Genomic DNA, 10,120 nt, shown 5'->3' with positions numbered 1-10,120 from the left:
ATACCACATTTATCCATTCATCTTACTGAAGGACATGTAGGTTGGTTCCATAGTTTAGCTATTGTGAACTGAGCTGCTAAAAACATTGATGTGGCTCAATCACTGTAGTATGTCCTTTGGGTATAAACTGAGGAGTGGGATAACTTCGTCAAATGGTGGCTCCATTACAAGTTTCCAAGAACTCTCCATACCACTTTTTAGAGTGGTTGCACCAATTTGCAGTCCCACCAGCAAAGCATAAGCCACATTTTTATTTTAATTAAGGAGGAAAGAAGGATAAATTGCCAGAATAGCTGGATAGTGGCAAAACTGGAATCAAACCAAAGTTGTCCTTGTGAGTCTCTTTCACATGACCATGTGAACTCTCTCAGCCTAGTGGTAAGGTTTTGAAAAATGAAGGAGTGCTCAGCCCCAAATGCACAAAAAATAAAATTTAAAAAATAAATAAATAAATAAAGACTGACAGAAATAAAACTAGAAACATGAAAGAGTAACTTAAATAGAAGACATTGATTCAAATTCCACGGATTAGAATTATCTGTTGCAATATATGGGAAGTTATTAAATACATGAAGACGTCTATAAAGATAGTTGCATACTAGTAAGTATAGGAAACTATAATTATACACATAAAAATTCTTTGACAATTCTCCCAGTTTGCCATAAATGTATCCTCACATTTCTAGGTATTCAGTATAAAAATAACTCATTTTCAATGAAGAATGAATTACTGAAACTTGACAAAAAGCTTTATTTTTGCACGTTGTATGGCAATCAGCCCTTTTGGTTGAAATTGTCTTCTTAAAAATCCTTTATCTTCTTCACTGATTTATCTTCTTTTAACAGTGAATCCTAGTACCTCATTCTGGGGTGTTTCCATCTGGCTCTCAATCAAGTGGTTCCACACCTATGAACACTTATGAACATCTATGAACATTGAGACAGTTCCATATTCAAAGGAATTCTCTGTTGAAGTCTTTTAAAGTAAAGCAAAGAAAAATAATTGCACCCTATTTTACTCTTTGAAAGCTCTGTTTACGTTCTATGTATTGTATTGCTGTTCTTTTGCTTTGAAAAGGACCACCTGTGTCTCTTTTAAAGCTTATTGAATTTTCCTGGTGAGAATGATTTCCAGGTACACACTTTTGTGACATGGCCAATGATTTAGATCTGATAGTACCTGGTTCACCAGACTTGGACCCTGTTCCCCAGGTGAACTTCTTGTTGGTACAAATACCTTCCTGGGCAGTGGGCTGTCTCCCTAATGCCTTGGTAAGGATCACCATTGTTCATCTTAATACAGCCAGTGGGAAATTAGTATCTGACCTGAGAAGCACAAAATCTGAAGAACAAGAACAGGTAAATGTGAAATCAGTATCTTTAGTGACTCCCAACTTCCCTGTGGGGCGGGGGGCGGGGCGAGGATATTCTTTTTTTTTTTTTTTTTTGTCTTTTTTGGAACTGGGGGTTGAACCCAGGCCCTTGTGAAGGAGTGGCAAGTGCTTTGCCACTGCATTACGTCCCAGCCCTACTCAATCTTTTTAGGTTTGTTTTTTTTTCCTTTTCCTTAGGTATCAATTACACACTGCAAAATAGCTGTCTGAAGTGCCCCCCATAAGCTCCTGGGTTAACGCAGGAATATTCAGAGGTGAAATGATTAAACTATGAGAGCTATACCCTACTCAGTGGATGACAAATTTTTCATGAATTAAAAATTTGAATGGACTAACTATAGGCAGGAGGAGCATGGCTAGAGGAGGTGAGGTCTCGCAAAACATGTCTTTGAGTTTTATTTTTTTCATTTTTTAAAAAAATTGGTTCATTATAGTTGTACATAATGGTGGGATTTGTTGTTACATGGACACATTATAACAATATAGTTTGGTCAATATCATTCCCCAGTATTACCCCTTTCTCTCCTCTCCTCCCACCCTGGTTCCTTTCCTTTCCTCTACTGATCTCCCTATGATTTTTAATGAGATACCCCAACACCTGACCTTTTTTTTTTTTTTTCCTTTCTAGCTTCCAACTGAGAGAAAATATACAATCCTTGACATTATGGGTTTGGCTTATTTCACTTACATAAAGCATTATGTAAGTGAAATAAGCCAAACCCATAATCAGTTCCATGCATTTTCCTACTAATGACATAATTTCATTCTTTTTTTATGGCTGAATACAACTCTGTTGTATTTATATAACACATTTTCTTTATCCATTCATCCGTTGACACCTAGGATGGTTCCATAGTCTATTGTCAGTCATGATGTTATAAACATGGGTATCTGTGTATAACTACAGCATGGTAACAATTCTTTAGAATAAATACTGAGTAGTATTGCTGGATCATATGGTGGTTCCATTCCTAGTCTTTTGAGAAAACTCCATACTGATTTCCATAGTGCTTGTAGAAATTTACAATTCCACCCATTGGGTAAAGGTATATTATTTTTCTCCTCATTCTTCTAGCATTTATTATTATTTATATTTTTGATGACTGCCAGTCTAACTGGAATGAGATGAAATTTCAGTGTAGTTTGGTTTGCATGTCCCTAATTGATGACAATATTGAACATTTTTCCCCCTACACTTATTGGTCATTTGTATTTCTTCTTTTGAGAAATGTCTGTTTAGTTTATTTGCCCATTTATCAGTTAGGCTATTTAGTTTATTTTGGTGTAAGTTTTTTGAGGTTTTTTTTTTTTAATATTCTGGATATCAATCCTCTATTGGCAAAGAAGCTAACAAAGATTTTTTTCCCCATTGTGTAGGTTTTTGTTCACATCAAATTCTTGTTTTACTGTGCAGAGGCTTTTAAAATTTGATGCCATCCTATTTATTAACTCTTACCACTATTTCCTGAGCTTTAGGGGTTCTATTGAGAAAACTATTGCCTACACCTATATATTGAAAGGTTGACCCTATGTTTTTTTCCAGGAGTTGCATAGTTTCTGGTTTAATTCCTAGGTTTTTTATTCATTTCAAGTTGACTTTTCTGCAGAGTGATAACCAATGGATAACCAGTATTCCTAGTACCATTTGTTTAAAAGCTATCTTTTCTCAAATGTATGTTTTTTGGCACTTTTGTCAAGGATCAGATGATTGTAGATATATGGGTTTGTCTCTGTGTCTTCTATTTTGTACCATTGATTTATGTGTCTGTTTTTATACCACTAAAGCAATTTTTGTTACAATAGTTCTATAGCATAATTTGAAGTCAGATATTGTGATGCCTCTCTAGCATTGCTTTTTTGGCTTAAAATTATTTTGAATAATCTGGGTCTTTTAGTCATACAAATGAATTTTAGGACTGTTTTTTTCTAGTTTGGGTGGGGATTGCATTGAATCTGTATGTTGCTTTTGGTAGTATGGTCTTTTAAATTATATTAATTCTGCCTATCCGTGAACATGGGAGGTCTTTCCATCTTCTTGTGTCTTCAATTTCTTTTTTCAACGTTGTATAGTTTTCATTGTGGAGGTCTTTTACCTCCTTGGACACATTTATTCCTATGTTTTTTTTTTCAAGGTTATTATAAATGGATTTTTTTCCTTATTTCTTTCTCAGCAGATTTATTATTGGTGTATAGAAAAACTATTGATTTTGGCATGTTGATTTTATAACTGCTACTTTGCTAAATTTGCTTATTAGTGTAGCTATCTTCTGGTGGCCCTTTTTGTATATTTTAAGCATAGGATCATATCACCTGCAAACAGTGATAATTTGCTTTTTACTTTCCTATTTTTGTCTGTTTATTTCCTTCTCTTGCCTAATTGCTCTGGCTAGAATTTCTGGTATTATATTGAATAGGAGTGGTGAGAGTGAATATCCTTCTCTTGTCCCAGATTATAAAGGAAATGCTTTCAGTTCTCCCCCAACTTATTATGATGTTGGCTTTGGTTTGTTGTATATACCTTTTATGGTGTTAAGGTAATTTCCTTCTATGCCTAGTTTCTTCAGGGTTTTTTTTATCATGAATAAGTGCTAAATTTTGTTGGGAGCTTTCTCTGTGTCCATTGAGATGACTATGTGATTTTGTCCTTAATTCCATATATGTGGTAAATTGCATTCATTGATTAGCATTTGCTAAACCATCCTTGCATCACTGGGATAAAACTAATTTGGTCATGATGTGTCATCTTCATACAATGTTGTTGAATATGATTTTCTAATATTTTATTAATCATTTTTACATCCAAGTTCATCAGGGATATTGATCACTAGTATTCTTTTCTTAGGGTGTCCTTATCTGGTTCTGGTATGAGTGTGATACTGGCTTCATAGAATGAATTTGGAAGTGTTCCATTCCTTTCTATTTCATGTAATAATTTGAGGAGCATTGGCATTATTTCTTTTTTAAAATGTTCTGGTAGAATTCAATTGAGACTTCATTTGGTCCTGAGTTTTTCTTTTTTGGTAGTCATTTTATTATTACTTCTATCTCCTTGATAGTTATCGCTCTGTTTAAGATTTTTTATGTCCTCTGGATTCATTTTTTGCATGTTATATGCATCTAGAAATATATCTATTTCTTCTACGCTTCCAATTTATTGCAGTATAAATTTTCAAAATAGTCCCTAATGATCCTCTGGATTTCTGTGATGCCTTTGATGATTTCTCTTTTTTAAATCTTTAATTTCATTAATTTGGGTTTTCTTTATTTTTCTTTTGGTTGGTTTGACTAAGGAATTATCAATCTGGTTTATCTTTTCAAAGAACCAACTTTTTGTTTCATTGATCCTTTGTGTTGCATTTTTATTCTCAATTTTGTTTATTTTAGCTTTAATGTTAATTATTTCTTTTCTTCTGTTGGTTTTGTAGTTGGTTTGTTATTGTTTTTCAAGAGCTTTGGAATGCATTATTGGGATCTTTCTGATTTTCTTATGTATCCATTCATAGCTATAAACCTTCCTCTTAGAAAAGTGTCTTCATAGTTTCCCAGAGGTTCCAGTATGCTGTATCACTATTTTTATTTGATTCTAATAATTTTAAATTTGCCCTTTGATTTCTTCTATTATTCATCATTTAAAAGTGTACTGTTTAATATCCATATATTCATATACTTTCTGTAGGTTTTTTTGTCGGGGGGTCTAATTTCATTGCATTATGATCTGATAAAATGAAACCATTATATTGATTTTTTTGCTAAGAGTTGTTTTGTGGTCTAAAATATGGTCATTTTTGAGAAGTTTCCACATCAGCTGAAAAGAAAGCACACTCAGCTATTGTTTGATAAAATAGTCTAAAAATAAAACAAAATGTTTTAAAATAAATGTTTGTTAACTCCATTTCATTAATATTTTTAGACCCAAAGTATCTTTATTGAGTTTGTGTATCAATGCCACAACTATTGGAGAGAGAAGTGTATTGAAATTACTCAGTATTATTGTAAGGGGGTCTATCTGAAGCTTTAATTCAAGTAGTTTCTCTTTTATATAATTAGTTATGCCTACATTTGGGGCATAAATATTTACTATTAAATCTTCTTGTTGGATTATTCCCTTTACCAGTAAGAAGTGAACTTCAACTCTTCTGAATAATTTTGGCTTGAAGTCTTCTTTGTTAGATATGAAAGCAGCTATTCCTTCTTGTTTGAGGGCTCTGTTTGCATGGTATTTCAATTTCCATCCTTTTGCTTTCCGCTGCTGGCTGTCTTTGCTAGTAAGGTGAGTTTCATGCAAACAACATTACTTGGGTCTTGTTCTTTAATTCATTTTGCCACCCTATATCTTTTAATTGGAAAAGTGAGACCATTTACATTCCATGTTGCTATAGAGAAACGTTTATATTAATTCCTGTCATTTTGATTTACATCCAGTGTTCCATTTGGCCCTGTTTCTTATTTGCTTAGCTGATCTTCAAATGCCCATTTGTGAGCTCTCAGTTTTTTTTTTATTTCTTCTGTATAAAGTATTTCTTTAAATATTTTCTGTAGTGCTACTTAGTAGTTATGAATTCTGTAGTTTCTGCTTATTTGGACCTGGAGAGCTTGTTTGGAGGTTCTAGCAGGGGAGCACAGCTACTCATGTACCCTTGACAGGAGAATGGTCCTCCTCTATCAGAGAAGGCCATCCTCTTTGACCACTTTTGCAGCTTCAGGAGGGATTCATGTAGAGCAGTGAAGAAGGAAGGGGACAACCACTTAGCCAGATCAGCTGAATCAAGCCTGGTGATGACAGATGGGATGACAGATGTCACAGCCAGATCACCTTCACATATTACAATGCCTAACATATAGAACAAGGATAGAATTCTAAAAGCTTCAAGAGAAAAATGTTGAGTCACATTTAGAGGTAAGCCAACTGGAATTAATTTTGATTTCTTAGCACAAATTCCAATTAAATTTCTCATTCATACTTTGGACTAACTTCCTTAATTCACGCAGTTGTTTTTGTTGATTCATCAATCATTTTTATAATCATTCTTTTGTTCTTTATCTGATATTTCATTCACTTCAATATCTTTGGAGTCAGTTTCTGGTGAATTATGAACTTTGGGAGACATTATGTGTTACCTTTTTTTTTCATATTTCTTGTATTTCTGTGCTGAGTTTTATGAATCTGTTGGGATGAATATCTCTTCCACTCTATGTGTGAGCCTTTTTAGGGCATAGCCTTCTCTTGTCAGTGTGTCCTTGAGTTATCTAGATTGAGCACCCCCATACATACCCTTCAGCCATTCCTACTTGGATCCTGATCTTTAGTTTATTAAGGTTTTTTTTTTTTTTCCTACTTTTCTTTGTAGTAAAGTATTTGGTTTGGGGCAAGGTGCACTGTCTCTTGGCTGGGTTTAATTCAGCAAACAGTGTCTCTACCCTGTGAACTTTTAGTGCCTCTGCAGATTCCCAGCACTTGAGAACTTCCGCATTCTTGGGTTCATGTGTAGAGCAGCTTGCAGCTGGAGCACCAGATCCTTGATCTTGAAAACAAGCTTCCCCATCTGCTGACTTGGCCTGTTGTCCTCCTGAGAGACTTCTCTGCTAGAATCTCCTGTTCTCCAGCTTTTTTTCAGGGTAGTTCAGGTTCAGCTTTGGGATTTCTATCTTATCCCTGGTTCCTTGCGTTCTCTCTCTCTCTCTCTCTCTCTCTCTCTCTCTCTCTCTCTCTCTCTCTCCCCACCCCCACCTTTCTCTCTCTCTCTCTTTCTCTCTAGTTCCCATCAGACATGAACTTTGCTCTGCCATGCGTTTGTGCCATGTTCTGCTTTACCCTAGACCCATAACGATGGATTTGGCAGATCATGAACTGAACCTCTGTGACTGTAGCCAAAATAAACCTTTATTGCTCTAGTTGTTTTTGTCAGATATTTTGATCACAATGATGATAAGCTGACTAGCACATCATCCAAAGTCTCCACTTTTGCTCTGCACTCTTATACATATCAAACAGTATATATTTTATTTGTAGAAGTATTAACATATACTACTTTATAGCTCAAAAATGCGCTATCAGGCTAGAGATACAGCTGAATGGTAGAGCAATTGACTCATATGTCTGAGGCCCTGGATTTATCTTCAGCTCCTCACAAAATAAAATAAAAATATCCCTTCTTTATTGCCTTGGCTTCACAAAACAAGGATTATTAACAACAACAAAAAAAGACACATATCTAGCCAAGAAACAGGAAGACTGAAGTATCAGACAGTTAGCATAGTACTAAGTGGCAGTGGTGACCCCATTTCTCCACTGTACTTTGCCCTGCCCTGTATCGTTCCTATTCTACAAAAGCAGCTCTCACTCCACACCTTCCTCTCACCCACACTAGAATATCTACAGCTTCTCTAAGTTACCTACGAGGCTCTTCTGATAAAGAGGTAAATCTGCTTCAAATCCTGTGTCTACCACATGCCAAATTGGCTCACCCTCCCTGAAAATTAGTGGTCTCATCTGTAAATTGAAGTCATATATAATTGCTTTTTGTAATGAGCATGTGTTCATTTATTCTCTGTGTCATTAAAACCATGTTAACACAAAAGTAAATAATATCAATTGGGAAAGCACCTGATATAGAGTAGATACAAATATTTGCTTTCTATCCCCCAGCAGTTTGATTACTTAATTAACAAATTTCACTGTGATATATGTGTTATATAAAAGGTGTTCACTTTTGGGTTTTGACTTAAGGGAATCCAAGATGATCCTTTCTTTATTTGTCTCACCTCCAGGTTCATCCAACACCAGATGCATCCAATACAATGCCCAAATTCATCCCCAACAAAATTGAAGTCATATACCTTAGGTGTACCAGTGGTGAAGTGTCATGTCTGCACTCACCTTTAAGATTGTCCCCCGGTACTGTATCCTAAAAAGGATGGTAATAACATCACCAAAGCAACCAGTGAACAGCAGACTCTGAGGGTTACAGTGAAACTGACCATTCAGAACAAACTGGCCCAAACTGAGGTGGTGCCTTCTGCCTCTACCCTAGTCATCGAAGACCTCAAAGAAAAACCAAGAGACAGAAAAGAACAGAAAAACATTAAACAGTAGAAATATCATTTTAGATGAGATTGTCAACATTACTCAAAAGATGCAGCAGTGATCTTTGGCCAGAGAACTCTCAGAAAAGATTAAAGAGATCCTGGGAACTTCTCAGGATTGGAGCTGCAGTGTTGGTGGCTACCATCCTCATGACTTCATAGAAATGTCAACAGTGGTACAGAGATGGTAGTTAATCACAAAGAAAAATATTTCAATAAACAATCAGCAGACTACACCCCCCCCCCAAAAAAATGAAGGACTATATCTGTAACTCACGACTATGCAGTTGATGGAATATGTGAAAAATAAGCTCACCCTGTTTTGCCTTCCATGCCAACCTCAGCTTCACATTAGCTGCTGGGAATGGGAGAGGGTCTGGGGTGCTACAGTCTCCCTGTATTCAGGCAGGGGGACTTGGGTAGTGCTTATCTTGGGAAAAATAGCAAAAGAGGGTAAGTTTAACTTTTCTGTTCTCTCACTTCCCTCTCTGAATACCTCTAATTTGGGATTTTCCTCCCCATTTATTCCACCCACTTTTCTAAATCCTGTATTTTAGCATTCTCCTCTGAAACTGGTAATTACAAATTTGTCCACTTTTAAGGCTCACAATTTCATTGCATTAAATACATCTTGTGCCCAAAACAAGTTTATTCTTGGCCATAAATAATTTTTTATAGCTGAGATTATAGTTACAGAGCTTCAAGACTCAGTCTCTTTCAGAGGAATCTCTTCCCATATAATTCAGGAATGTACCACAGCTTTTACTTAACAAAGATAATTATACATATGTAATTATACATCCACATGGGATGACAGTCAGGAAGTCCCATGCTACCATGTCCTTGGGCTAGGTATTCTATCAATACTTCCATGGCATTATGACTTCCATTAAATAACAAGGCCACCCAACTTCCAGAGAACACATACGCACATACACTAATCTCTACATAAGACTTCCTACATCCTCTTTCATTAGTAAGATACATTCCTAAAAGGAAGAAGTAGGAGAATGGAAAATACTTTTTCCATTTGGTATTTTTCTTGTAATTGTCAAATGAAGTATGCCTTTGACAAGACAACGCAATATTATGTCTAGTTCTGTCTCAATATTTTGTGTCTAACTTTGTAAATTCTATACTTTAAACATGAATGACATGAAGGGAATCCAGATCCAAGAAGAGTTGGATCATTTTCTGTATTTCCTACATGTAGAAAAATTGGCCACAAAACTGAATTGTCCAAATCTAGCTGTCCAGTTAAATCTAGATGTCCAGCATGGGAGATATTACCCATATTTAGTTTACTGAAAACATATCTAAATAAATTAAAACACACATTCTTTTATTTTTATTACATCTTTATGATTATACATAGTAGTTTGGGTTAGTCCCGCACAAGCTCATACATGCATAGAAATCAATTTTGGTTCGTAATCCTCCCCCTTTATCTCACCTGTTTCCTTTCTATTCTCCCTCTCCTCTCTTTTTTCCTCTACTCTACTAGACTTCCTTTCACTTGCCTATTAATTTGTATTTGATTGGTTTAGAGTACACATTCTAAGAATTAAATACACAATTGATTTTTATTTGAATATAAAAACAGTATGTAAAATAATGCATTTTTAATAACCTTATGCTAATTA

The 10,120-nt window shown here is 35.3% G+C and overlaps 1 pseudogene; it reads left to right on the top strand.

Moving 5' to 3' along the window:
• The first annotated feature begins 1,152 nt into the window (after positions 1-1,152).
• LOC144365764 (large ribosomal subunit protein uL11 pseudogene) lies at positions 1,153-8,668 on the top strand (annotated as a pseudogene).
• The last annotated feature ends 1,452 nt before the right edge of the window (positions 8,669-10,120 follow it).

The sequence above is a fragment of the Ictidomys tridecemlineatus genome, chromosome 8 (assembly GCF_052094955.1).
Source record: "Ictidomys tridecemlineatus isolate mIctTri1 chromosome 8, mIctTri1.hap1, whole genome shotgun sequence".
Classification (NCBI taxonomy): domain Eukaryota; kingdom Metazoa; phylum Chordata; class Mammalia; order Rodentia; family Sciuridae; genus Ictidomys; species Ictidomys tridecemlineatus.
Note: the sequence above shows the minus strand (reverse complement) of the source record. Positions and strands in the feature narration are given on the sequence as shown.